Below are 26,186 nucleotides of genomic sequence, written 5' to 3' on the forward strand. Positions count from 1 at the left end.
ACTCAACTGAGACTTTCCATTCATCCACTTACACACACACACACACACACACACACACACACACACACACACACACTCTCTCTCTCTCTCTGCGGCTCAGTCACCCACCTTTCCCACGGCCCGGCCTCCCAGCACAGAGAAGGTCACCCCCATGGCCTTGCTCATCAGGGTCTTGATCCTCACCACGCGGGACACCTTGGCGCCATTCAGGTAACACTTGACCTGCGGGATGCCACTGCCGGCAGCCACGGGCTGTGAGGCGGAGGGGAGGAGGGAAGGAGTGTCAGTGAGGGCCGCAGAATGGTCCCCAAAATAGTGGCTTCAGAGCTAGTGACGTTTTCTTACTTTTTGATATCGCTGGGCACATGAGAGCAACAGCATCACACAGCATTGACTCAAAGCCTGTGTACTGCTGCAAGGGGATGAAGGAATGAAGAAGCTGCTTACTCTTGCATAAGGGACTTGGACAGCATAGGGAAGAGCTAAAGTAGAAAGAGTTTGTAGGATGGGTCAGGCCAGGCTGGGTTAGGTTAGAAAGGGGGTGAAAGAATGAAGAAGCCAGTTAACTCTTGCATAAGGGATTTGGACAGCATTGAGATGAGCTAGAGTAGAAAAAGAGTTTGTAGGATGGGTCAGGCCAGGCTAGCTTAGGTGTGGGGGGGGCTGGGTTAGGTTAGGAAGGGGGTGAGAGTGAGGAAGCTGGTCAACTCTTGCATAAGGGACTTGGACAGCATAGGGAAGAGCTAAAGTAGAAAAAGAGTTTGTAGGATGGGTCAGGCCAGGCTGGGTTAGGTGTGGGGGGCTGAGTTAGGTTAGGAAGAGGAGGGGACAGTGGGATTGGTTGGTTTAATAAGGGCAGGAAAGAATGAAGAAGCTGGTTAACTCTTGCATACGGGATTTGGCAGCACAGGGATGAGTTAGTGTAAAACAGAGAAATACAGACACACAAACCCTCACATAAAACTCAAAAGATCAACACAAGACTTAACTCAACTTGTGTCTACTCCAACAAGGCATATCCGGACACACTCACCTCCACATAAGAGCCGAGGAAGGCAGCCACAAGCGCCGGGCCAATGTTCAGCGCGACAAACAGCGGGTAGGGGAGAGTTAGCGCCTCCTGCTGCACCCCGCAGTCACTGTCTGAGGCCCGGCTAAGGAAAGTTGGTGGGAAACTTAAGACAGTATTCATTTGTTAATCATTTACTAGCATCATAATTCTTTTCATCACTCTCCACTCCCCGTCCTAACCTATCCAAAGATGCCACACCTGACCCAGCCTGGCTTGACCCAGCCTTCAAACTTTTGTTCTACTCAAGCTCATCCCGATGCTGTCCAAATCCCTTATTTTATTTTATTTATTTTTTACAGCTAAGGAGACAGTTCAAAGATAAGTAAAAATTGCCGTTGAAATTCAAAGATAAGTAAAAATTGCCGTAGAAATTCAAAGATAAGTAAAAATTGCCGTAGAAATTCAAAGATAAGTAAAAATTGCCGTAGAAATTCAAAGATAAGTAAAAATTGCCGTAGAAATTCAAAGATAAGTAAAAATTGCCGTAGAAATTCAAAGATAAGTAAAAATTGCCGTAGAAATTCAAAGATAAGTAAAAATTGCCGTAGAAATTCAAGAAGTAAAAATGGAAAGACTGAGTGGCGGGAATGTGATAATTGAAGATCCTTAAGACATGACTGAGCAAAACAAAAAGTTCCAGCAAGTTTTTACAATAGAATCAAATTTCAAGTTACTGCACCACCACAACCGCACTGATGATTTTTCAGTACCGCGCCACCTCTGGCAAACAGTTAAACGAGCCTGTTTGCAGATGATGCAAAATTGCTAAGACATACTAGAAACAGTAAAGACTGTGATATTCTCTAAGAAGACCTGAACAAGATTTGGAAATGAAGTATTGAATGGGAGATGAAATTCAATGTGAAGAAATGTCATGTAATGGAAATGGGGAAGAGTGAAGGGAGACCAAAATGGACATATAAAATAGGAAATGGAGAAATATTAACCCGACAGCTTCGGCGGACCCCATTTGGGGCTCGACTCAAAACCCCTAATTCCAGCTAATTGTTGGTGGTGGCGGCATAGTGCAACCCACCATGCATGGTCATTGTGGTGGGTGAGTGATCTTGAGGTGGGCTTATTTGTCATAGGTTGTGTTGTAAGGTCATGGCAGACTGAATTAGCTACCCATACAGTAATCACTTGTTAAACTCTCTAAAGTAGACAACAAGCGACTCTCGGCTAGATGCCGCGTCACGACTGCTTGTTTTGTAACAAACACTGCCCATAACAATGGAGGAAAAGTAAATATTTTTAACGGCTTTATGGTCATGAGAGGAGTACTCTGATGTATGTTCCATGCTCTTTTTTTAGTCTCAAAATGCAGTGTAATGTTGCCGTTTCTCGGCCACCTCTCGGCTTTCCCACAGCCGAAGCCCACGGGCTAAAGAGAGTTCAAGAAGAGAGAGATCTGGGAGTGACAATACAAGATAATCAACAGCCTGAAAGTCATGTAAATCGGATATTCAGTGATACGTATAATATGGTGAGAAATATAGGATTAGCATTCCACTACATGGATAAGGATATGAAGAAAAAGTTAGTAACCAATATGATTAGGACAAAATTGGAATATGCGGAGGCAGTGTGGTCTCCCATAAGAAACACAAAAAAACTAGAAAGAATACAAAGAATGGCAACAAATATGGTTCCAGGGCTGGAGAGATTGACATATAAGGAAAGACTAAAGGAAATGGACCTACCAACACTAGACCAAAGAGGAAAGGGGAGACCTAACACTAATTTATAAATTATTGAGCAAAATGGAAGAAGTAGATAATGAGGAGTTACTACTAAAAGAAGGAATAAACACCAGGAACACAAGAGGACACAGTAAAAAATTTAGGAGGAAGATGCTTGGGAGACATAAAGAAAAATAGCTTACCGCAAAGAAATATAGAGGTTCGGAAAAGACTAAGTGAGGATGTAGTATCGGCAGAGAGTGTGCAAAGCTTTAAGGATAAGTTAGACAAATGCAGATACGGAGACGGGACCACACGAGCGTAAGCCCAGGCCCTGTAAAGCCACAACTAGGTAAATACACATAATAACAGTCTATGTCTCCCCTAAAACCAAAGGTTGGAATGAGGCAAGATATAACACTATGCTGGAAGACACAATACGGGCACTGACAGATGAAATAAAAAATATTAAAAAGGTATTATTAACAGGAGACTTAAATTGCAGAGAAATGAAATGTGAAAATTAGACAACAGAGGGTGGTGGAAATACCTGGGGAAGTAAACTATTGAGGCTGGCAACAGATAACCTGGTGACGCAGTGGGTGCAAGGAGAAACAAGGCTGAGAGGGGATCACCAACCATCAAGACTTGACCTAATTTTCACAAAAAACGTGGAGTTGGATGAAGGAGTCAGTCACGAGTGCCCCTTAGGAAAGAGTGACCATGAACTATTGGATAAGAAAACTTTGGAAGGATGTGAATATTGAGATGAGGCTTATAAGGAAAAAAGGAAAAACTACGTTAGGGCAGATTACATTGGACTCAAGACTCTTCGGCGGGGTAGACTGGACTGGTATGAAGAGGAGTACTGATATTCAAGAGAAATATGACGTTTTTATGAATATTTACAACAGAGGAACAGAGATATATGTTCCATACTACACAGTAAAAACTAAATTAGAGAAAACATGGTTTGGATGGAGGTGCGGAACAGAAAGAAGAAATATCAATAAAGTAAGGAGGAATTTAAAGAAAATACCAAATAAGAACACTAGGGACAAATATAAAAAGCAAGAAATGATTACGTGAAAATAAGGAGAGAGGAGAAAGCTAAATTTGAAAGAAGAATAGTTTTTATATGTAAAGAAGAACCAAAAATGTTTTATAAATTAGTAAACGGGAAGTTAAAAAGAAATGAAGGAGTGGAAAGGATAAAAGAAAAAAATGTATTCTACGAAACAGACAAAGAAATTGCAGAAATATTAAATAAAAAATTCATAAAGTGTTTACGAAAGAAACTGACTTTGACTGGGGCTCGGAAATTGCAATGAAGGGAAATTAAATCTTGTAAAGGTTGAGAAAGGGGAACTGTTGCAGCTGATGAAAACCTTAGAGGGAAGGAAAGCTACGGGACTGGATGACATCTCCGGTCAAGTGCTAAAAGTGTAGAAATGAATTACTGGAGCCACTTCATGACATAATAACATGCTCTATGAATACAGGAAAAGTGCCCTTAGAGTGGAAGAGAGCGAACATTGTACCAATTTATAAAAGTGGAGATAAAACTGAACCACTAAATTATAGGCCAGTCTCTTTGACAAGTGTAATGTGCAAGATTTGTGAAAGTATAATAAAAAACAATGGGCTGATCATTTAGAAAAGGAAAACATGATAAATGAAGGACAGTTTGGATTTAGAAAAGGGAAATCATGTGTCACCAACTTTCTGTGTTTCTACTCAAGAGCAACAGACAGGGTGCAAGAAAGAGAAGGGTGGGCTGATTGTGTGTATCTCAATTTGAAAAAAGCTTTTGACAAGGTTATGCACAAAAGGTTAACCTGGAAACTACAGCAGTGGGGAGGAATGGGCGGAAAGGTTATAGAGTGGATGAAGGATTACTTAACAGGAAGAGAAATGAGGACGGTGATTAGAGAAGAGAAATCAAATTGGAGGAGAGTAGAGAGTGGAGTTCCTCAAGGCTCAGTTCTGGCACCAATAATGTTCATGATATATATAAATGATATGCCCATGGCTATAAAAAGTTGTATGAGCCTTTTTGCAGACGATGCAAAGTTAATGAGAAAAGTGAGGACGGAGGAAGACTGTGAGGAGCTGCAAAAAGACTTGGATAGGGTGTACAGATGGAGCCAGTTATGGGAGGTGGAATTTAATGCAAACAAATGCCATGTTATGGAAATGGGGCAAAGTAAAAAAAGACTGAGGAAAACATACAGGATGGGAGGAGACAACTTAAAGGTGGTACATGAAGAAAAGGATTTGGGAGTAACGATGCAAGACACACTATCCACAGAGAAGCATGTAAACAAGCTGTTTGGAGAAACCTACAAGATGCACAATATAACAGGAGCTGCCTTGTATAGGCCAACCGGCCTCTTGCAGACTCCTTACATTCTTAAGTTCATTCCATTTTACAGACAAATAAATGATATAGAATTGCAACTAAAATGGTCCCAGAACTCTGGAATATGACGTATGAAGACAAACTGAGGGAGATGGACTTGACGACACTGGAACAAAGAAGGGAGAGAGGAGATGTGATCACGCTGTATAAGTTGGTAAATAAGTTTGATGAGGTGGATAGGGATGATCTCTTCTCTACTGCCAGAACGCAGGGGCTGAGAGGACATGGAAAGAAACTTAATAAAGGAACCTGTTTGAGTGACTTCAAAAAGTGGGTATAGTTTTCCACATAGAAGTGTTAACACACGGAACAGCTTGCGGGAAGAGGTGGTGGAGGCGAGCAGTGTCCACCAAATGAAGGAAAGGCTGGATGAATGTATTTATGGAGACAGGACTACTAGAGCTTAGCTCGGGCCACCTAGACTACAAATAGTTAAATACACACACACACAAACACACACACACACACACACACACGCACATCTATCCTTCCCTCTCTCTTCCTTTTCCTTCCCTACCCTTTCGTCCTTTCCTTTCTCTTTCCCTTCCCTTGAGTCTAGTATGGATCAAACCGTGGGTGCATGAGTCTCCCCTTCCCCTACACACACACACACACACACACGTGGAACAGACTTGACGAGGAGACTGTGTGCAAAAACGATTCATGAATTCAAAGCCAAACTGGATAATAAGCGTTATGGAGACGGGACAGCACGAGCCTAGTACAGCTCTTTTCCTGTATTTCACAACTAGGTAAATACACACACACACACACACACACACACACACACACACACATGGCAGGCTATGGCAGACAGCACCTGTGTGAAGACTGCCGCTGCCCGTGCCTCCGTCATGCGTCCCTCCGTGGTGATGGTGTTGAACAGCTCGCCGCCGCCGCCGCCAGGGAACTCCACCACCAGATGAACGTGCAACAGGGTCTCCACCACCTTGAAGAGCCTGCGGTGATGAAATGGTGGTGAGGATGGTGGTGGTGGTGGTAGGGTGTGTTACTTAACCACTAGAGCGGAGGTTCTTAAATTTTTTGCTAGCTACTTTTCTTCCAGAGTTGACGCCCCTCTTGGAAATTATTAGCGGCAGCACACCCTCCAGTTCAAGAGCCAGTGCACTAGAGTACTGGTGTGTTACAGGTACACTCTCTTCACTTATACATCAAGAATAAATATCTAAGTCGTCCCTCAATAACTGTTCTCTGTCAAGGTTGTGTGCCTGCCCAGACTGTGCAATTCCGTGTTCACCACTACAGACTGTCTCACACACACCCTGCTGCTAATGCTGACAATGATGATGATGCTAAACGCAAGACAGCATTTAAAAGTTACACCTCAGTTTCTGGCAATGTGAAAAGTTTGGAAAGTTTTGTTTGGTTGGCGCGACATCTGTGGTCGTATGCTGGAGAGACGGAAGGGGAAGGAGTTATAGAAGGGAACAGATCACAGGAGACGGGACACAACCCCCGATTAATACCTGGAACCCATTCACTGCTGGGTGGACAGGGGCGTAGGGTATCGGAAAAGCCGCCCAAATTTTTCCACTCCGTCCAGGAATCGAACCCGGGCTCTCTCGGTTGTGAGCCGAGTGTGGCAATGTGAAGCAAACACAATATACGTGCAAATGAAATGCGCACTAATTTATGATCGCAGGAACCAAGGTGTTCTCCTACCGTGACATTACTGACTAGGTTATCTTGGGTCGTTATAACAAGGTCAAGTATGTTATTTTGTCAAGTTGGTTCAGAAACCATTTGGCTTAGATAATTTTTTTCAAGAAATTCGATCATTCTATGTGACTTGCCTTCTGTACCTGACAGTGTCGCCCAGTCGATATGGGGGAGGTTAAAGTCTCCTAATATCAGTGAGTCGTTGTTATTGACTGCCTTAAGACGCTGTACATTTCAAGGTCGTCATCGAGTGATTGCCCCGGAGGCCTGTAAGTGACAGATATATTTAAATTAACTTTTGCAATGTTTACTCGCACGCACAAATGTTCAACGTTACTGTTTCTTGGTGTTTTGTCAGTGGGTTGCAAATAGCTTTTGACAAAAAGGGCGACGCCGCCGCCTCTACGGTTTACACGATCTTTGTTGAAGAGTCTGTAGCCATCTATGTTGTATTCGGAACTTAAATCAATATCTGTGGTGTCGATAAATGTTTCGGTTATAGCAATTATGTCAAAATATTGTGTCAGAGCAAGACATCTTAGTTCATCAAATTTGTTTCTTAGGCTACGCGCATTGAAACTAACAATTTCTAAGTTATCTAGAGGCTTGGTAATAGAGGTGGAGGTACTTGCGGGATCACGGTTACGGGTTTGTTGAGATGAATGGCGTCTATTTACACGGGCGGGGTGGAGGGACGTGGCTGAGGGTCGTTTTTTGATCGGGTGTCACGTACTGCGTCGTTGAGGAGCCTTCCGAATCTGGCTGCCCCGATGGGAGACAGGTGTAATCCGTCCCTGTGGAAGAGCTCACTTTGTCCATAGAAATTGTCCCAGGCGTTGAAGAACTCCATGTCAAGCTCTCTGCAAAGAGTCTGTAAGCGGTTGTTTAGGCTGAAGGCCTTACTGAAGAAGTCTATAACCGCCCACGTCCGTGGTAGAACTCCTGAAATCAAAATGTTAGGGGATTTAGTCTTATACTGCTGGATGAGCCTACGGTACTTCTCCAGGAGTTCCTCAGACCGGGTCGTGGTGACGTCGTTCGTACCTGTGTGAATAACAAACAGTGAATCATTAGTAGCCTGGGGGGAGATCTCCTCAAGAGCAGCAGTTATGTCGTCGATCCCAGCACCAGGATAGCAATAGTTCCGTCTTCGACGAGGAACTCTGCCGCAGAACTCAACGACCTGCTGGCGAATCATGGAGTCACCCACCAGGAAGGTGCTCTCCTGCTCATCCTCCTCCTCCAGAATGGCAAACCTGTTGAGGCAATGAACAGGCCGTTTCGGTGAAACTTTTGCTATTGCGCTGGACATATCAAAAGCTTTTGATAGGGTCTGGCACAAATCTTTGCTTTTTAAACTACCCTCCTACGGTTTCTATCCTTCTCTCTGTACCTTTATCTCCAGTTTCCTTTCTGACCGTTCTATTTCTGCCGTGGTAGACGGTCACTGTTCTTCCCCTAAATCTATTAACAGTGGTGTCCCACAGGGTTCTGTCCTATCTCCCACTCTTTTTCTGTTGTTCATTGATGATCTTCTTTCCAAAACGAACTGTCCTATCCATTCCTACGCCGATGATTCCACTCTGCATTATTCAACTTCTTTTAATAGAAGACCCACCCTTCAGGAACTTAACGACTCAAGGCTGGAGGCTGCAGAACGCTTAGCCTCAGACCTTACTATTATTTCCGATTGGGGCAAGAAGAACCTGGTGTCCTTCAACGCCTCAAAAACACAGTTTCTCCACCTATCCACTCGACACAATCTTCCAAACAACTATCCCTATTCTTTGACAACACCCAGCTATCACCTTCCTCAACACTAAACATCCTCGGTCTATCCTTAACTCAAAATCTCAACTGGAAACTTCATATCTCATCTCTTACTAAATCAGCTTCCTCGAGGCTGGGCGTTCTGTACCGTCTCCGCCAGTTCTTCTCCCCTGCACAGTTGCTGTCCATATACAGGGGCCTTGTCCGCCCTCGTATGGAGTATGCATCTCATGTGGGGGGCTCCACCACACAGCTCTTCTGGACAGAGTGGAGGCAAAGGCTCTTCGTCTCATCAGCTCTCCTCCTCATACTGATAGTCTTCTACCTCTTAAATTCCGCCGCAATGTTGCCTCTCTTTCTATCTTCTATCGATATTTCCACGCTGACTGCTCTTCTGAACTTGCTAACTGCATGCCTCCCCCCCTCCCGCGGCCCCGCTGCACTCGACTTTCTACTCATGCTCATCCCTATACTGTCCAAACCCCTTATGCAAGAGTTAACCAGCATCTTCACTCTTTCATCCCTCACGCTGGTAAACTCTGGAACAATCTTCCTTCATCTGTATTTCCTCCTGCCTACGACTTGAACTCTTTCAAGAGGAGGGTATCAGGACACCTCTCCTCCCGAAACTGACTTATCTTTCGGCCACCTCTTTGGATTCTTTTAAGGAGCAGCGAGTAGCGGGCTTTTTTTTTTATTAATGTTTACTTTTTTGTGCCCTTGAGCTGTCTCCTTTGCTGTAAAAAAAAAAAAAAAAAAAAAAATCGCTTGTCTGGCTGGTTTGGCTCCTCCATTCACGACGGTGAAGCCATCATGGGCGGTGCCACTAGCATCCTCCCGTTGCGTGGTGTTGTCCGCTGGTGTCGACGGTACCGCTGAGGGCAAGGGGGCGGTTGGAGAAGGGTTTGGCACCACAGCAACGTTAGCCTGGATGAATTCCTGCAAGGAGGCAACAGTGCGAGAAAGCTCTATTATTTTATTCTGACCTGCTTCCATCTTCTCTTCCTGCTCCTGCAGTCTTGTCTCGAGATGCTGCCTGGAGAGAGAAAGCTCTATTATTTTATTCTGACCTGCTTCCATCTTCTCTTCCTGCTCCTGCAGTCTTGTCTCGAGATGCTGCCTGGTGAGAGAAAGCTCTATTATTTTATTCTGGCCTGCTTCCATCTTCTCTTCCTGCTCCTGCAGTCTTGTCTCAAGATGCTGCCTGGAGAGACACAGTCGACAGACAACAGAACGCCCTGTAAAAAAGTGAGCTGAGAAGCTACCGTTACAAATACTGCACTTCTTAGGTGCCATCTCTCTCTCTCTCTCTCTCTCTCTCTCAGTGTGTGTGTGTGTGTGTGTGTGTGTGTGCTTGTCGATTTTGTGAAATAGGAATCTCTGGCATTATTATGTTTTTCTTGTTGAGATATCTACTATTCTCTCTCTCTCTCTCTCTCTCTCAATGTGTGTGTGTGTGTGAGTGTGTGTGTCTGTGTGTGTGTGTGTGTGTGTGTGTGTGTGTGTGTGTGTGTGTGTGTGTGTGTTTGTGTGTGTGTGTGTGTGTGTGTGTGTGTGTGTGTGTGTGTGTGTGTGTGTGTGTGTGTGTGTGTGTGTGTGTGTGTGTCGGGTTATCATGAGAATTGACCTCTCGTTTCCCTGCGGATTAGCGCGGTCACTGTACCCTTGACCCAGCCTCAAAAAGGGCAACATTGGAGAACAGAGCTGCCACATTTTGTGGTATTTATACAAAGTCATTGCTATCATTCCACTAGAACAATATTCAGAGCTCTCTATACATCCTTATTATAATTTTATATAAATACACTATTATGAAGTTTCATTTAGAAGTAGTCTAACAATAAGACAATAATTGTTGCTAGTACATCTGACAACGCCTAATCAGGGAAATTCCCTTTCGGTGCCCCACCAGAACGGACTCGACATTTTGGGAGGGGTAGGAAGGGCTAATCCTCTAGGGGATTTGTAGTGAGGAGGAGCAGAGAGGGGGTGAGGTGAGCGAGGGTGGGGGTCTTAGGTGAGGTGAGGGAAGGGGGGTAGGAAGGGTTAATCATTTAGGGATTTAGAGAGGGTGTAGTGAGGAGCAGATAAACTCCTCAGGGGAATTCAAAGGGTGAGGTGTCTGCAAGCACAACGCAAAAGGAAAAAAAAAAAACACTCGAGAAACACACGACAAACTCATGCAAGAACACCCGACGTACCCATATCACACGCAAAAACACCGGAAACACAACAACACACTTGAAACACTCTGAAACCCACATAGAACACTCGGAAACAGCCAAATCACACGCAAAAACACCGGAAACACAGCAACACACTCGAAACACTCTGAAACCCACATAGAACACTCAGAAACAACCAAATCACACACAAAAACACCGGAAACACAACAACACACTCGAAACACTCTGAAACCCACATAGAACACTCAGAAACAACCAAATCACACGCAAAAACACTGGAAACACAACAACACACTCAAAACACTCTGAAACCCACATAGAACACTCAGAAACAGCCAAATCACACGCAAAAACACCGGAAACACAACAACACACTCGAAACACTCTGAAACCCACATAGAACACTCAGAAACGACCAAATCACACGCAAAAACACCGGAAACACAACAACACACTTGAAACACTCTGAAACCCACATAGAACACTCAGAAACGACCAAATCACACGCAAAAACACCGGAAACACAACAACACACTTGAAACACTCTGAAACCCACATAGAACACTCAGAAACAGCCAAATCACACGCAAAAACACCGGAAACACAACAACACACTTGAAACACTCTGAAACCCACGTAGAACACTCGGAAACAGCCAAATCACACGCAAAAACACCGGAAACACAACAACACACTTGAAACACTCTGAAACCCACATAGAACACTCAGAAACAGCCAAATCACACGCAAAAACACCGGAAACACAACAACACACTTGAAACACTCTGAAACCCACGTAGAACACTCGGAAACAGCCAAATCACACGCAAAAACACCGGAAACACAACAACACACTTGAAACACTCTGAAACCCACGTAGAACACTCAGAAACAGCCAAATCACACGCAAAAACACCGGAAACACAACAACACACTTGAAACACTCTGAAACCCACGTAGAACACTCGGAAACAGCCAAATCACACGCAAAAACACCGGAAACACAACGCAACCACAGGCAGAGACACTCTCAGAAACCACAGAGAGAGAGAGAGAGAGAGAGAGAGAGAGAGAGAGAGAGAGAGAGAGAGAGAGAGAGAGAGAGAGAGAGAGAGAGAGAGAGAGAGAGAGAGAGAGAGAGAGAGAGAGAGAGAGAGAGAGAGAGAGAGAGAGAGAGAGAAAGTTGGAAAGTTTTGTTTATTGGGCACAACATGTGGTCATATGCCGGAGAGACAGGAGGGGAAGGAATTATAGAAGGGAACAGATCCCAGGAGATAGAACACAACCCCCAATTAATACCTGGTACCCATTCACTGCTGGGTGGACAGGGGCGTAGGGTATCGGAAAACCCGCCCAAATGTTTCCACTCCGCCCGGGAATCGAACCTGGGCTCTTTTGGTTGTGAACCAAGTGTGCTAACCACTGCACCACGAAGCCCCCTGGGGGGGGGGGGAGAGAGAGAGAGAGAGACAGAGAGAGAGAGAGAGAGTCCTTTTATATATATATATATATATATATATATATATATATATATATATATATATATATATATATATATATATATATATATATCTATATATATTAAACACACACACACACACACACATGTAGTTGTGTATGTGCCGCCTAAGACCTCATCATGGTCAGTGGAGGACTATAACAACATGCTAGGAGATACTAGAATCTGTTTGGACAACATGGTGAAAGCGTGCAACAAATTAATGATTATGGGAGACTTTAATTGTAAAGAAGTAAGCTGGGAAGACTGGACAACAAGGGGAAGCACGGGGTAATGTGTTACTAAAGCTGATGATGGAGAATACAGTGACCCGGTGGGCATCAGATTTCACAAGGTATAGTGGACAGGACGAGCCATCCAGCCTGGACTTAGTCTTCACAAATGAGGTAAATGTGATTGAAAACATTGACTATAACCTATCAATTGGAAAAAGTGGTCATGTGGTGATTCAGTTTGAGATAAAACAAGAAAGAGGAGAAGTAAGGAAGGAAAGACACAGAACTGGAAGGTATAATTTTAGTAAAACTAACTACACTGAACTGGGGAAATATTTTGAAGGCACAGACTGGTCTAGATTCCAAGAAGCAAGCAGAGTGGAAGAAAAATGGAATATATTATTAGAGATTTGCAATGAAGGGGTTAAGAAGTATGTGCCAAAAGTGAAAGAGAATTGCGGGGGAAAGAAGGACGGGCTCAACATGAGATGCAAAGAAGCAAGGGGAAAGAAAGAGGAGGCCTGGAGAAGGTGGAGCAGAGTGAAACGGCAGAATGTCCGGGAACTATATAAACAAGAAAGAAATGACTATATTAGAATATGCAGAGAGGAAACACTGAATTTTGAAAGGGATATAATAGACAAATGCACAGACCAACCGAAGCTATTTTACAGATTTATAAACGGGAAACTAAAACAGCGTGAGGAAATAACAAAATTGAAAGTTAATGGCGAGGTGTATGAGGACGAGTTGGAGATGGCGGAAGAAATGAACAAAAGCTTTCAAGAAGTATTCACAAGAGAAAGCGAGTTTGACGTACCAACTGGGCTAGGCCCAAGAGGGCCCTGCCTGTGACACAGAAATCGCAGTGCAGGAGATAACTAGTGAAATGGAGAATCTAGATGTGAGGAAGTCACAGGGTCTTGACAGTGTTTCCAACTGGGTGCTGAAGGCGTGTAGGAATCAACTGGCGGACAAAATACACAAAGTTATAAAGAGATCATTGGCTGAGGGTGTAGTCCCTCTGGACTGGAAAAAAGCTGACACAGTCCCCATCTACAGGAGCGGAAGAAGAGACGACCCACTTAATTATCGACCAGCTTCCCTTACGAGCGTAGTGTCAAAAATATGCAAAAGAACTGTGAAAAGGAAATGGACGAAGCACCGAGAGGAAAATGAAATCATCACAGAAAGACAGTTCTGATTTAGGAAAGGAAGATCATGCCTGACAAACTTGGTGTGTTTCTATTCAAGGGTGACAGATGTTGTGCAGGAGAGATGGATGGGCTGACGCTGTCCACCTGGACTTGAAAAAGGCCTTTGACAAGGTGCCACATAGGAGGTTGATGTGGAAGCTGGAGACGGTGGGTAAATTAGGAGGTGGTCTTCTAAAGTGGATGGAGGATTTTCTGAAGAACAGGATGATGAGAACAACTATTAGAGACAGGAAATCAAGTTGGAAAAATGTCATGAGTGGAGTTCCGCGAGGCTCTGTGTTGGCCCCAATTATGTTTGCAGCATATGTTAATGATATGATAGAAGGAGTGGGTAGCTATATGAGTCTGTTTGCCGATGACGCTAAGATAATGAGAAGAGTGGAAAAAAAGGAGGACTGCTTGCTGCTCCAGAGAGACCTGGACACAGTGTGGGGGTGGAGCAGGAAGTGGAAAATGGAATTTAATACCAAAAAGTGCAGTGTTATTGAATTTGGAAAGAGTGGAATGCAACTAGAGGGACATTATAAGTTGGGTAAGGATAAGTTAGACAAGAAGACAGAAGAAAAAGACCTTGGAGTGATGATCACAGAGAACTTGTCTCCAGAGAGACATGTGAGTAAAATATCAGCTGAGACACAACCTGCTGAGGAACATCAGAGCAGCGTTCACATACCTTGGTGAGGACATGGCAAGGAAATTGACTGTGACCTTGATACGCCCTAGACTAGAATATGCATCAGTGGCTTGGTCGCCATCACTTAAGAAACACGTTAGAAAACTGGAGAGGATACAGAGAGCGACAACAAAAATGGCACCTAGTCTGAGCGACCTGCCTTATGAAGAAAGATTGCTGAGGCTGAACCTCCCTACACTGGAAAGTAGAAGAGAAAGAGGAGATTTAATAGCAGTGTATAGGGTGATGAATGGTGTAGAGAAATCGGATAGAGATGACCTCTTGATAAGAGAAGAGAGAAACTTAAGAGGAAATGGAAAACTGTTGAGAAAAGGAATGTGTAGAAGAGACATCAAGAAGAACAGCTTCCCACAGAGATGTGTGGGGGTCTGGAATGGGCTGGAGAGGGAAGTGGTGCAGGCTAAGTCAATAAGCGCATTTATGGCCACGTTAGATGGAAGTAGTTGGAAAGGCAGGACAGCACCAGCACAGCTCCGTTCCTGTAAATCACAACTTTAGGTAAACTAGGTAAATACACACACACAAATGCTTCCTTCCTTTCCCTTTCCTTTCCATTCCTCCCCTCCCCTTCCCTCCCCTAAACTTACCTCCATGGGGTCGGGGTCGTCGCTGAAGGTCAGGGCTAGTACATAAGAGGGGGGGCACTAGCCAGGTACTCGTGGCAGCAATCTCTTCTGAGTTGGACCACTGCGCTGGGTCCTGAACTAGCAGTCGGGTGATGAGGTTGCTGGCGGGGGCGGAGGTGTGTCCTGGGCTGTCAAAGGTGCCCCCCGCCAGGATGTGTCGTTTCAGCCCTACCACTGTAGAAGCCTGCGGAGTGGTGGTAGTAGTAGTAGTAGTAGTAGTAGTACTAGTAGTAGAGGTTATGGCAGAGTGTAAGGTTACTGAGGGCAAGTGAAGGGAGACTCAAGTAACCTTAGGAAACTCTATACAAGGACACACACAACACACAGAACCAGAGAATTAGAATTGTAAACAGAATCCCATTGACGAGTATCAGAGGTTATGGCAGAGTGTAAGGTTACTGAGGGCAAGTGAAGGGAGACTCAAATAACCTTAGGAGACTCTATACAAGAACACACACAACACACAGAACCAGAGAATTAGAATTGTAAACGGAATCCCACTGAGCAGCAGCAGCATAAGAATGCCTGGGAGCAGCACAGAGAGCAGAAAATAAGTTAATCAATGTAAAAAGCAGTTAATATAGTGAAATGAGTAGAGGTCCAGGAAGTTATAAGGCTAACTGTAATAGTATATCTCTTATAACAAAACCAGCAATATTATTATTATTATTATTAGTAGTAGTAGTAGTAGCACAATAATACTAGTAATATTCTGTATACAAGGAATGGTGAGCCTGCTTCCTAAGACATACAAAGTGTGTTGGCGTACCTGTCAGTGCCTCTGAGGGAAGATATTTGACGTGTCTGAGTCGTCACTGAGCCTGTCCAGCACGGCCTTGATAGGAGTGTGGAGTGACCTAAAAAATTGACCATAGGTAACATGTAGGCATATTGCACACACACACACACACACACACACACACACACAGGGCAAAACATTGTTCCTTATCACAGTTTACTGCATGCTGGGGTCACACATTTTGGCAGAAGTCCTTGACCTTACCCTCCTTGACCTTGCCTGCTGCTGCTGCTGATCTCAGGGAGAGAGAGATTTACACAGATATTCAAACCACACACACACCTTATGGTCCACACTGGGCGGTCTGCCCTTAAACCTGCCCTCAGTGAAATTATATTAATCAAATGGCACCAAGACTTTGCATTTCTACTTTAGTGAATACTGAGGTGAAGGAACTGTTGGTCAAGCTTGTTTTTAAGGGGAAGAGAGAGAGAGAGAGAGAGAGAGAGAGAGAGAGAGAGAGAGAGAGAGAGAGAGAGAGAGAGAGAGAGAGAGAGAGAGAGAGAGAGAGAGAGAGAGAGAGAGAGAGAATAAATAGAACAATGAAGAAAAAATATGCAATTGAAATTGAAATGACCCATGATGACCCAGAGAGATGCAGGGGTCAGGCCACAGAAAAAGAGCAAGTTTGGAGCACTACAATGACCCAGAGAAATGCAGGGGTCAGGCCACAGAAAAAGAGCAAGTTTGGAGCACTACAATGACCCAGAGAAATGCAGGGGTCAGGCCACAGAAAAAGAGCAAGTTTGGAGCACTACAATGACCCAGAGAAATGCAGGGGTCAGGCCACAGAAAAAGAGCAAGTTTGGAGCACTACAATGACCCAGAGAGATGCAAGGGTCAGGCCACAGAAAAAGAGCAAGTTTGGAGCACTACAATGACCCAGAGAGATATGCATGGGTCAGGCCACAGAAAAAGAGCAAGTTTGGAGCACTACAATGACCCAGAGAAATGCAGGGGTCAGGCCACAGAAAAAGAGCAAGTTTGGAGCACTACAATGACCCAGAGAGATGCAAGGGTCAGGCCACAGAAAAAGAGCAAGTTTGGAGCACTACAATGACCCAGAGAGATGCAAGGGTCAGGCCACAGAAAAAGAGCAAGTTTGGAGCACTACAATGACCCAGAGAGATGCAAGGGTCAGGCCACAGAAAAAGAGCAAGTTTGGAGCACTACAATGACCCAGAGAAATGCAAGGGTCAGGCCACAGAAAAAGAGCAAGTTTGGAGCACTACAATGACCCAGAGAGATGCAAGGGTCAGGCCACAGAAAAAGAGCAAGTTTGGAGCACTACAATGACCCAGAGAGATGCAAGGGTCAGGCCACAGAAAAAGAGCAAGTTTGGAGCACTACAATGACCCAGAGAGATGCAAGGGTCAGGCCACAGAAAAAGAGCAAGTTTGGAGCACTACAATGACCCAGAGAGATGCAAGGGTCAGGCCACAGAAAAAGAGCAAGTTTGGAGCACTACAATGACCCAGAGAGATGCAAGGGTCAGGCCACTCACCAGCACAGTGGACATCCTCTGGTCCGCCCAGGAGGGTGTGCCGGAGGGCCAGGAGCACCTCATCCCCTGGTCTATGGTGCTGGTGATGAGGGGACCAGCTCACTCCACGCCCAGGCCAGGGAGACACTGCTCAGCTTCTTCACACAGCTGGGGACACAGGGCACAGAGTTATAATGATAATACTTTCCTATAGGTTCATGGTACACCAGAAGGGTCACACTGCCATCTTTCTTTATTTCTGTTTAGGTATTTCAATTGTTTATTTTCCAGAGAGAAGGAAAACAAAACTTATCCAGGTTAGGTAACATTAGTTTTGTGAACCTTCCCACCATGGCAGTGTTATGAGTTACAGGAGGCAGGAAAGCTGTGTTACTGATGCCAAGATTCTGAGTTTAAAGAGACAGAGAGAAAAAGTATCCAGGTTGGGTCAAGTTAGTTTTGTGAACCTTCCCACCATGGCAGTGTTATGCATTACAGGAGGCAGGAAAGCTGTGTTACTGATGCCAAGATTCTGAGTTTAAAGAGACGGAGAGAGAAAATGTATCCAGGTAAGGTTACGTTAGTTTTGTGAACCTTCCCACCATGGCAGTGTTATGAGTTACATGAGGCAGGAAAGCTGTGTTACTGACACCAAAATTCTGAGTTTAAAGAGACGGAGAGAGAAAATGTATCCAGGTAAGGTTACGTTAGTTTTGTGAACCTTCCCATCATGGCAGTTACATGAGGCAGGGAGGCTTGCAAGGCTGTTTTACTGACGCACAACTTCTCAGAGATTCAGGAGAGAGAGAGAACGAAACTATCCAGGTTAGGTTAGGTTAGTTTTGTTGTGGCTTTCTGAGGTGGCTGAACTATGCTACACATTTATATACCTGGACTGACTTTTCTTTTTCCTTTTTTTCTTTATGATTATTTTGGGGCAATCACTGTTTCAAGGGAGAAAACAAAACTATCAAGGTTACTTTAGGTTAGTTAATAACAGTAGTAGTAGTAGGAGTAGTAGCAACAGTTACCAAAGACTAGAACCTTATATTCTTTCCTTCAATAATGATAATAATAATAACAATAATAATGATATTAATAATAATAATAATAATAATAATAATAATAATAATAATAATAATAATGATAATGATGATGATAATAATAATAATAATGATAATAATAAATGGCATGGCACTTATGACATAACTAAGATTTAACTCATTAGCAATTATTTATTTATCAATTATTATTGTCATTTATTTACCATTACTTTATTAAGTTAGTTTTGTGTGCCTTCTCACATCATGGTGATATTTTGAGGCAGCAGAACTAAACTATACATTTACCACATTTGCTTTTCTTTCTTCTTTATTACTTTATATTTAGTGTAAGTAAGAACAAAAGGTGCCAACAGAGAGACAGGGGAGCCACCAGGAACAAAATAGCATTGCCTGCATCAGGAGACACAGTGCTATCAATGTAACCAGTCTGTCTGCCTTGCCTTCCTGCCTAAACACACCGCCGGGCCGCATATTCCTGAAGTCTCTGCAGGTATGTGGTTCCTGAGTGAAGACACTCGGCTGTAACTTGGAAACTAACCACGGGCCATTCTGGAAAATACTTTCATTGTGATTCCCGCTCAACATTACCTGTAATACTTCCTACCTAACCTTACATAGCCTAACCGCCAAGTGGCCACAGACTACCCATATGCTTTTCAGAAGGCCACCCATCAATCCAGACTCAAGAAGAAACCGCCCAGTGAATCAAGAGTGAGTTCCGGGGGGCAGCATGAGCCAAGCATAACTGGCGCCACTATAAAAATTGCCTGCGCCATGACAGGCTTGAGCCAACCACCATCCAGGCCCATGAAGAAAGCCTACTGGCGCTACTGGCGGAGATGTAAAAACTTGCTTACTGATTATACTCAGCGCTCACCAAGATCACAAGTGGACAAACCAGAACAAAACCAGGCAAATTAATGTTTTTTGCCGCTGTGCGTGTGTTCCCCCAGTGAGCGTTGGACGCCAGCGACTTATTATCCAAAATCTCTAGAATCACACCCAAGCTTATTGAGGTAAAAAGTGGACAAACCAGAACAAAACCAGGCATATTAATGTTTTCTGCTGTGTATTGCCCCATGCATGGTGGACACCAGAGCCACTCATTTCTGCAGGAGGCATTTTTCACAACACCGGCCCGCGTAGTGGGCCACCCCCGCCCTGCACTGTGTATTCCCGCCACCCCTCACTGCCTGCCTAGTATATTTAAACTAACCAAGCCTAACTTTACGTAACCTAGCAAACAGGGGGACTTTGCTCCCTCTCAACCCCCTTCTATTTCTAGGAAGTCCTTTGTTAATGCACTGCATTCAGGCACTAAAAATAATCCATGCTGTAAGCATTAACTTGGCCAGAGGTGGCTGTGCACGCTTTCCTAAATATTTTGCAGAGTCAGTCTTATTGATTGAATGCTGTTTCAATCATCTGTTTATATATTAAACCTTTTTTTCACTTCCTTCCTTCTCTCTTCATGTAACTTAGTATTGAGCTGTTCATCCTTCCATAGGTGTACCTCAGGACCCCTGGGTAAGGAACACACTGTGGTAACCCAATGTGACAGAGATGACCACCAAGGCAATGAGTAGCTATGCTCTAGACCCCAAACTTCACCTGTCACAAGCTTACCTCTTGAGTCTTTAATTTGACAGAGATGAGCACTGAGGCAAGGTGTCCCGGAGCGATGGGTGCCTGTACCCCGCACCCCCATAGGCCCCCCAGGGTAACGGAGCTACGCCCTGGAGCAACGAGGACCTGGGGAAGGCACACTGTGGTAACTCCGATGTAACGCCCGCCCAGTTACAACGCAGGATGTGACAAAGATGAGCTCTGAGGCGACGCGCACCTATAGTAGTAGTAGCAGCTATAGCATAAGCCCTAAACTTGACCTTTACCAAATTTAAGGTCTGCAGGAGGAGGGAAGAGAGAGGAAGAGGAGGAGGAGGAGGAGGAAGGAAGAGAGTAACGTAGAAAATTTTACCTTACCCTCAACCAGCACCCATATTTATAAGTCTACCGCTCCACTAGACCGCCCAACTATAAGCTTACCGATGCCCCAAGGTCTCTCCCATAGGCCTACTTACTTTTATAGGCGGGCGAGGTCAGGAACGTGAAATAAACGTAGATCTTTTTGAACGCCGCCCACACGTGCACCTCCCCGCGGCAAAACGTAAACAAACCGAGTCGACGCGTTCTAGCGGCTCCTTTTTTTCTTTTCCCTTGTCTCTTCCTCTTTTCTTTCTTTCTCTTTGCCTTTTCTCTTCCTCTTTTGTCTCCTTATCCTCCTTTCTCTTTCTTTTTTTTCATCCTTTTTCTTCTTTTCCTCCGTTCGTATCTCTCTTCGTTCTAGCGGTTTCCTTTTTCCTTTTTCTTTTGTCTCTTCCTCTTTTCTTTCTTCCTCTTTGCCTTTTCTCTTCCTCTTTTGTCTCCTTATCTTCCTTGCTCTTTCTTTTTTCATCCCTTTTCTTCTTTTCCTCCGTTCGTATCTCTCTTCGTTCAAGCGGTTCTATTTTTTTCTTTCTTCCTTTCTCTCTTTTCTCTTTCTCCTCCTTTCTTTCTGCCTTTCTTCTTCCTTCCTTTCTCTTCTTTTCCTCCGTTCCTATCCCTCTCCTCGTTCTAGCGGTTCATTTTTATATGTATTTTTTTCTCTTAATTATCTTTTATTATGACTTTTAAGGTTGAATTAATGAATATCAAGTTAGTTTAAATATAAAGATAATATAATCAGCCCTTAATTATGGCATCGTTTTTCTCTTTTCTCTCTGTCTTTTCCGTTTCTCTTTCCTCTCCTTCTCTCTCTATATTTCGCTTCCTTCCTTTCTTATCCTTTCTCTCCTCTTTAATTCTTCCCTTCGTATCTTTTCTCTTCCTTTCTCTTTTTTCTTCTTTTATCTCCTCCATTCTGTTTCCTTTTTCTTCCTTTCTCCCTTCTCTTTTTATAAAAATATTTTTAAAATAAGAAGTTTAAGAAGTAGTGTAATTTTGTAGATCTCAAAATGTTCCTCCATCATCTGGCTCTTTAGGCTGCTAATATGACGCTCGTAGCTATTTCCAGTTTTCAGATGTAGGCGATGAGAGACAAGTCTCTAAATCGTGCGAACCATCCCCACCCGCGGTGATGGTTCGGCCAGGGAGGTGGATTTGGGAGACTATGTCGGACGGTACGGACACACATAATACTCGCCATAATATTAATATAACTTAAGCTTGATTGGCTAATAAACAAGATTATATCTTCTACAAAACATTTGTATAAGGACAAAAGTATCCTCTCAATATTTAGAGGGAAAAAAATAAAAGAGAGCTACAAGGAATCTCAAAAATTTTGATATTATGTCTTCCTTCTCTTTTCACAAGCATAATATCGGAATATAAATCAACCAAATTAACCTTTTTATAATCGTTGCAACACCTATCATGTTTAAATTGATATAAATGTAATAAAAATCATGAAAAAATCCACCGTCCGAATCATCACGACTCTAAAAAGCAAATGTGTGGTCACGTCCTTTTCCAGCACGAGGCTTCACGGGTGATACACGGCAACACCTTCGCCGGGCATCGCTGCGTCACCGAAATAATTTACATCTCGCTAATTGGCACGTTTTTGAAGCGAGAGCTTACGATACACCCTGACAATATTACATACGAGATGCAAAAAATCATAAAATAGGACTTGCATCGAAAATAACAGCTCTGAGGGCGTGGCTGTCCCTTTGTGGGCCAAGGCAACAAAGTTTTGCACATTCACACAAAATCTCGCGGCACTCAGTCCCATACACTTTACAATAAGTGCTATGGCCGGACCATCCCACTGTCCGAATCATCACCGCTCTCCCCTACTAATTAAATAGGCTACACTAGAGGGGGGGAGAGGGAGGAGGTGGTTTGGGAAAGCTAAAAATAGTGACAAAAGTGTGTGTGTTCATGACATTGGCTAGAGCGTAACGGTTTGTCGGGACGAGAGAGAGAGAGAGAGAGAGAGAGAGAGAGAGAGAGAGAGAGAGAGAGAGAGAGAGAGAGAGAGAGAGGAAGGGAAGAAAATGAAACGAAAATGAAGGGTTAGGAAGGGAATGGTAGGGAAAGGTTGAGAAAGGAAGGATTGTGAAGAGAAGGGTATGAATGGGTTGAGAGAGGAAGTAAGGAATGGGATGAGAAGGGAAGGGATGGGAAGGGAAGGGAAGGGAAGCAATGGAAAGGGAAGGTATTTATGGGTTGGGATAGGTTGAGAAGGGAAGGGAAGGGAAGGGACGTGAGGGGTAGGGAACGGATGGGTAGGGTAGGGAAGGGGAGTGATGAGAAGGGGAGGAACGGGAAAGGCAGGGAAGGGAGAGGAAGGGAAGGGAAGGGAAGAAAAGCGTCGGGAAGGGAAAGGTAGGGAAGGGTTAGGAAGGCAAGGGTATAGGGTTGGGAAGGGAACAGATGGGATGGTAAAGGAAAGGGAAGGGAAGGGATACTTTCCCTTCCCTTTCCTTTCCCTTCCTTCCTTTACCATTCCATCTGTTCCCTTGCCTTCCCAACCCTTCCCTTTCCTTCCTACCCTTCCATTCCTTTCCTTTCCTTTCCTTATCCTTTTTTCCGATACTTTCCCTTCCCATCCCTTTCCTTCCCTCCATCCCTTCCCTTCCATACTCTCCTCTTCCCTATCCTACCCCTCCCTTCCATTCCTTTTTCCTTTCCTAACTCTTTTTTTCCGATTGGTTGGGAAGGGAAGGGAACCGATAGGATGGTAAAGGAAGGAAGGGAAAGGAAAGGGAAGGGAAGAGAAGGGTTGGGACGGAAAAGGATCGGAAAAAAGGGTCCGGAAAGGAGAGGAATGGAAGGGAGGGGTAGGGAAGGGAAGGAAGGGTTGGGAAGGGGAGAGTATGGCAGGGAAGGGATGGAGGGAAAGGAAGAGGGAGGGGGAGAAGGGTGGGTATCCGTCTATCTGTCTGTCTGTTTAGTTTCTCAAGAAACGTATTTTACTGTATTTTATTATTCTTTTATATCTCTTAACATTTTTGCTTCTATTTTTCTACTTCTATTCCTAATCATATTTTCTCTTGCTATCTTTTTCTTATTTTTTTCCTCTCATCATTTTTATTATATTTTTTTCAATCCTGTTCTGTATATATCCTTTTACTGTCATCTTTTTCTCATTCCGTTTATTATCATTTTGTCTCTATCTTTATCTCTATCTATCTATCTCCTCAAGTCTGTACTTTTTTCTTCTTCTTCCTTTTGTTTTCTCTCCTTTTCTTCCTCTCTTTTCATTCTAGTTTTCTTTTCCCTCTCCTCTCCTCCTCCTTCTCTCTCTTGCTCCTTTCTCTTCTTTTCCCTTCTTTCTCTTCTCTTCCTTTTCTCCCTCTTCCTCTTCCTTCATTTTTTTGTTCTTCTTCTCCTCCTCCTCCTCCTCTTCTCTCCTCCTCCTCCTTTCCTTCTCTTTCCTCATGCCTTCCGTCTCCTCTTCATCCTCCTCCTTTTCCTACTCCTTCATTTTCTTCTACTATTTCTTCTCTTCTCCCTCTTTCTCATGCCTTCCTCCTCCTCCTCCTCTTCTCTCCTCCTCCTCCTCCTCTTTCGCTCCTGGGTACGCGGACGCCTTTCCCGGAGGCGCCTCCTCCTGACCTTGGAGGTGTGCCCTTCTTAACCCCAACACAGCTGTCCGTTGCTTTCTCTCTCTCTCTCTCTCTCTCTCTCTTCCAGTTCTTCCTTTCCTTTTCTCGTTATTTATATATTTATTTATCTCCTGTCTCTTCCTTCATCTCTCTCTCTCTCTCTCTTGATTGATTGATAGTTTATTGTTGCAAGTAAAACAACAAAGGAGAAAGGAGGAGCATGCCATCCCAACCCCCAGGCAGTACAGAGTGTGATTATACAACTAAGGATACATGTGTAAGTAGCACCAGGAAACTAAAAAGATACTATGGTAGGGGACAAGTGTTAAAAATATAAAGGCCTTGATTTAGTCAAGGGAGCAAACATAAGGGACTGTACATATGGACTACAATCTAGGGGCAAATGCAGGATACTCACTAAGCACAGCTGAAGGAACATTATTGTTAATGAGCCAGCCCGCCAGCCCAGGCAGGTCCCAGTGGCCCTGTGGGCGGTAGGCACTAATAGCAGAACATTGCAGGACATAGTGTTTGAGCGTGTGACCCCCTGGCCTGACACACAAGCGGTAAGGTACAGGGTCAGCCCCACTGACCTCCCAGTAATATCTATAGCCCAGCCTCAGCCGCATCACCACCAGATCATAGGATGGACTCAGCCTACCATAAGTGTGGGTGCGGATACTTGATACCTGGGCATAGTGAATGCTGGAGGGACTGCCATCCTGACACCTCAAGGCACTCTTTATTCCAGTTCTTCCTTTCCCTCTATCTTTATTTATATATTTATTTCCTGTTTCTCTCTCTCTCTCTCTCTCTCTCTCTCTCTCTCTCTCTCTCTCTCTCTCTCTCTCTTTATATTTAATTTCCTCTCTCTCTCTCTCTCTCTCTCTCTTCTCTCTCTCTCTCTCTCTCTCTCTCTTCTCTCTCTCTCTCTCTCTCTCTCTCTCTCTCTCTCTCTCTCTCTCTCTCTCTCTCGTATAATTTACTTATATATTTTATTCTCCCTTCTTGCTTTCCTTGTTCTTGTTTTCCTTCACGAAGAGAGAGAGAGAGAGAGAGAGAGAGAGAGAGAGAGAGAGAGAGAGAGAGAGAGAGAGAGAGAGAGAGAGAGTGTTAAGTGTTTATCTCGGCTATTTTTAATTAAGAGAAATGTCATCACTTTCTTACCATTGGGACTCGATCTGTTCACGTTGGCCATGTATGTTTTTCTCGTCTTTTCCCTTGACGAATCTTAATAACAATATCAATAACAGTAAAAATAACGATAATAACAGTGGTAATATTGTTGCCGTAGTGAGGTGAAAGAAAGCTTGAAAAGTCACAGCATATATATTTTTTTACGTTTTTCCTCCTTGTACTTTTATGATCCTGATGAATATAAGAATTTTGGGGCAAAGGAGGAGGAGGAGGAGGAGGAGGAGGAAAAGAAGATAAAGGAGGAGGAGAAAAAAGATGAACAGCGAAGAAGACGAATGAGAAGGAGAAGGAGAAAAAAATGAAGAACAGCGAAGAAGATGATGATGAAGAAAAAGAACAAGAAGGAGGAGGAGGAGGAGGAGGAGGAAAAGATAAAAGAGGAGGAGAAAAAAAAGATGAACAGCGAAGAAGACGAATGAGAAGGAGAAGGAGAAAAAAATGAAGAACAGCGAAGAAGATGATGATGAAGAAGAAGAAGAAGGAGAAGGAGGAGGAGGAGGAGGAGGAGGAAAAGAAGATAAAGGAGGAGGAGAAAAAAGATGAACAGCGAAGAAGACGAATGAGAAAGAGAAGGAGAAAAAAAGATGAAGAACAGCGAAGAAGATGAAGAAGAAGAAGGAGAAGGAGGAGGATGAGGATGAGGAGGAGGAGGAGGAAAATAAGATAAAAGAGGAGAAAAAAAATGAACAGCGAAGAAGAAGAATGAGGAGGAGAAAATAGTAAGTAGAAGCAAGAATTATAGTAACAGTAGGAAAAAGGAGAAGGAGGAGAGAGAATTAGAAGAAGAAGAAGAAGAAGAAGAAGAAGAACCTTCGACTCGGCTCGGCTCGGCTCGGCAGTTCCCGGCTTGGCGTCCCGTTGCTCGTGACGGTGTGATCCCGCGAATCATTTTTGTTCATTTTACTGTAAATACGCGGTGCCAGCGAGCCATGGCGCCACAGCAAGTATAACAAGTGCCAGAGATTA

At 44.0% G+C, this 26,186-nt stretch overlaps 1 protein-coding gene across 1 annotated transcript in view; it reads right to left on the reverse strand.

The window, feature by feature from the left end:
- LOC126993751 (netrin receptor DCC-like) overlaps positions 1 to 20,662 on the reverse strand; it is a 32,733-nt gene extending 12,071 nt beyond the window's left edge. Inside the window, exons 1-8 of the mRNA XM_050852921.1 lie at positions 20,511 to 20,662; positions 20,056 to 20,181; positions 17,387 to 17,533; positions 15,853 to 15,940; positions 15,045 to 15,267; positions 5,997 to 6,135; positions 1,034 to 1,154; positions 109 to 252 (exon numbers count right to left, since the gene is read on the reverse strand). The gene's annotated coding sequence lies outside the window, so the exon portion shown is untranslated. The remainder of the gene's footprint in view (positions 1 to 108; positions 253 to 1,033; positions 1,155 to 5,996; positions 6,136 to 15,044; positions 15,268 to 15,852; positions 15,941 to 17,386; positions 17,534 to 20,055; positions 20,182 to 20,510) is intronic.
- Between the last annotated feature and the right edge of the window lie 5,524 nt (positions 20,663 to 26,186).

This window comes from Eriocheir sinensis, unplaced genomic scaffold, assembly GCF_024679095.1.
Source record: "Eriocheir sinensis breed Jianghai 21 unplaced genomic scaffold, ASM2467909v1 Scaffold668, whole genome shotgun sequence".
In the NCBI taxonomy this organism is placed as follows: Eukaryota; Metazoa; Arthropoda; class Malacostraca; order Decapoda; family Varunidae; genus Eriocheir; species Eriocheir sinensis.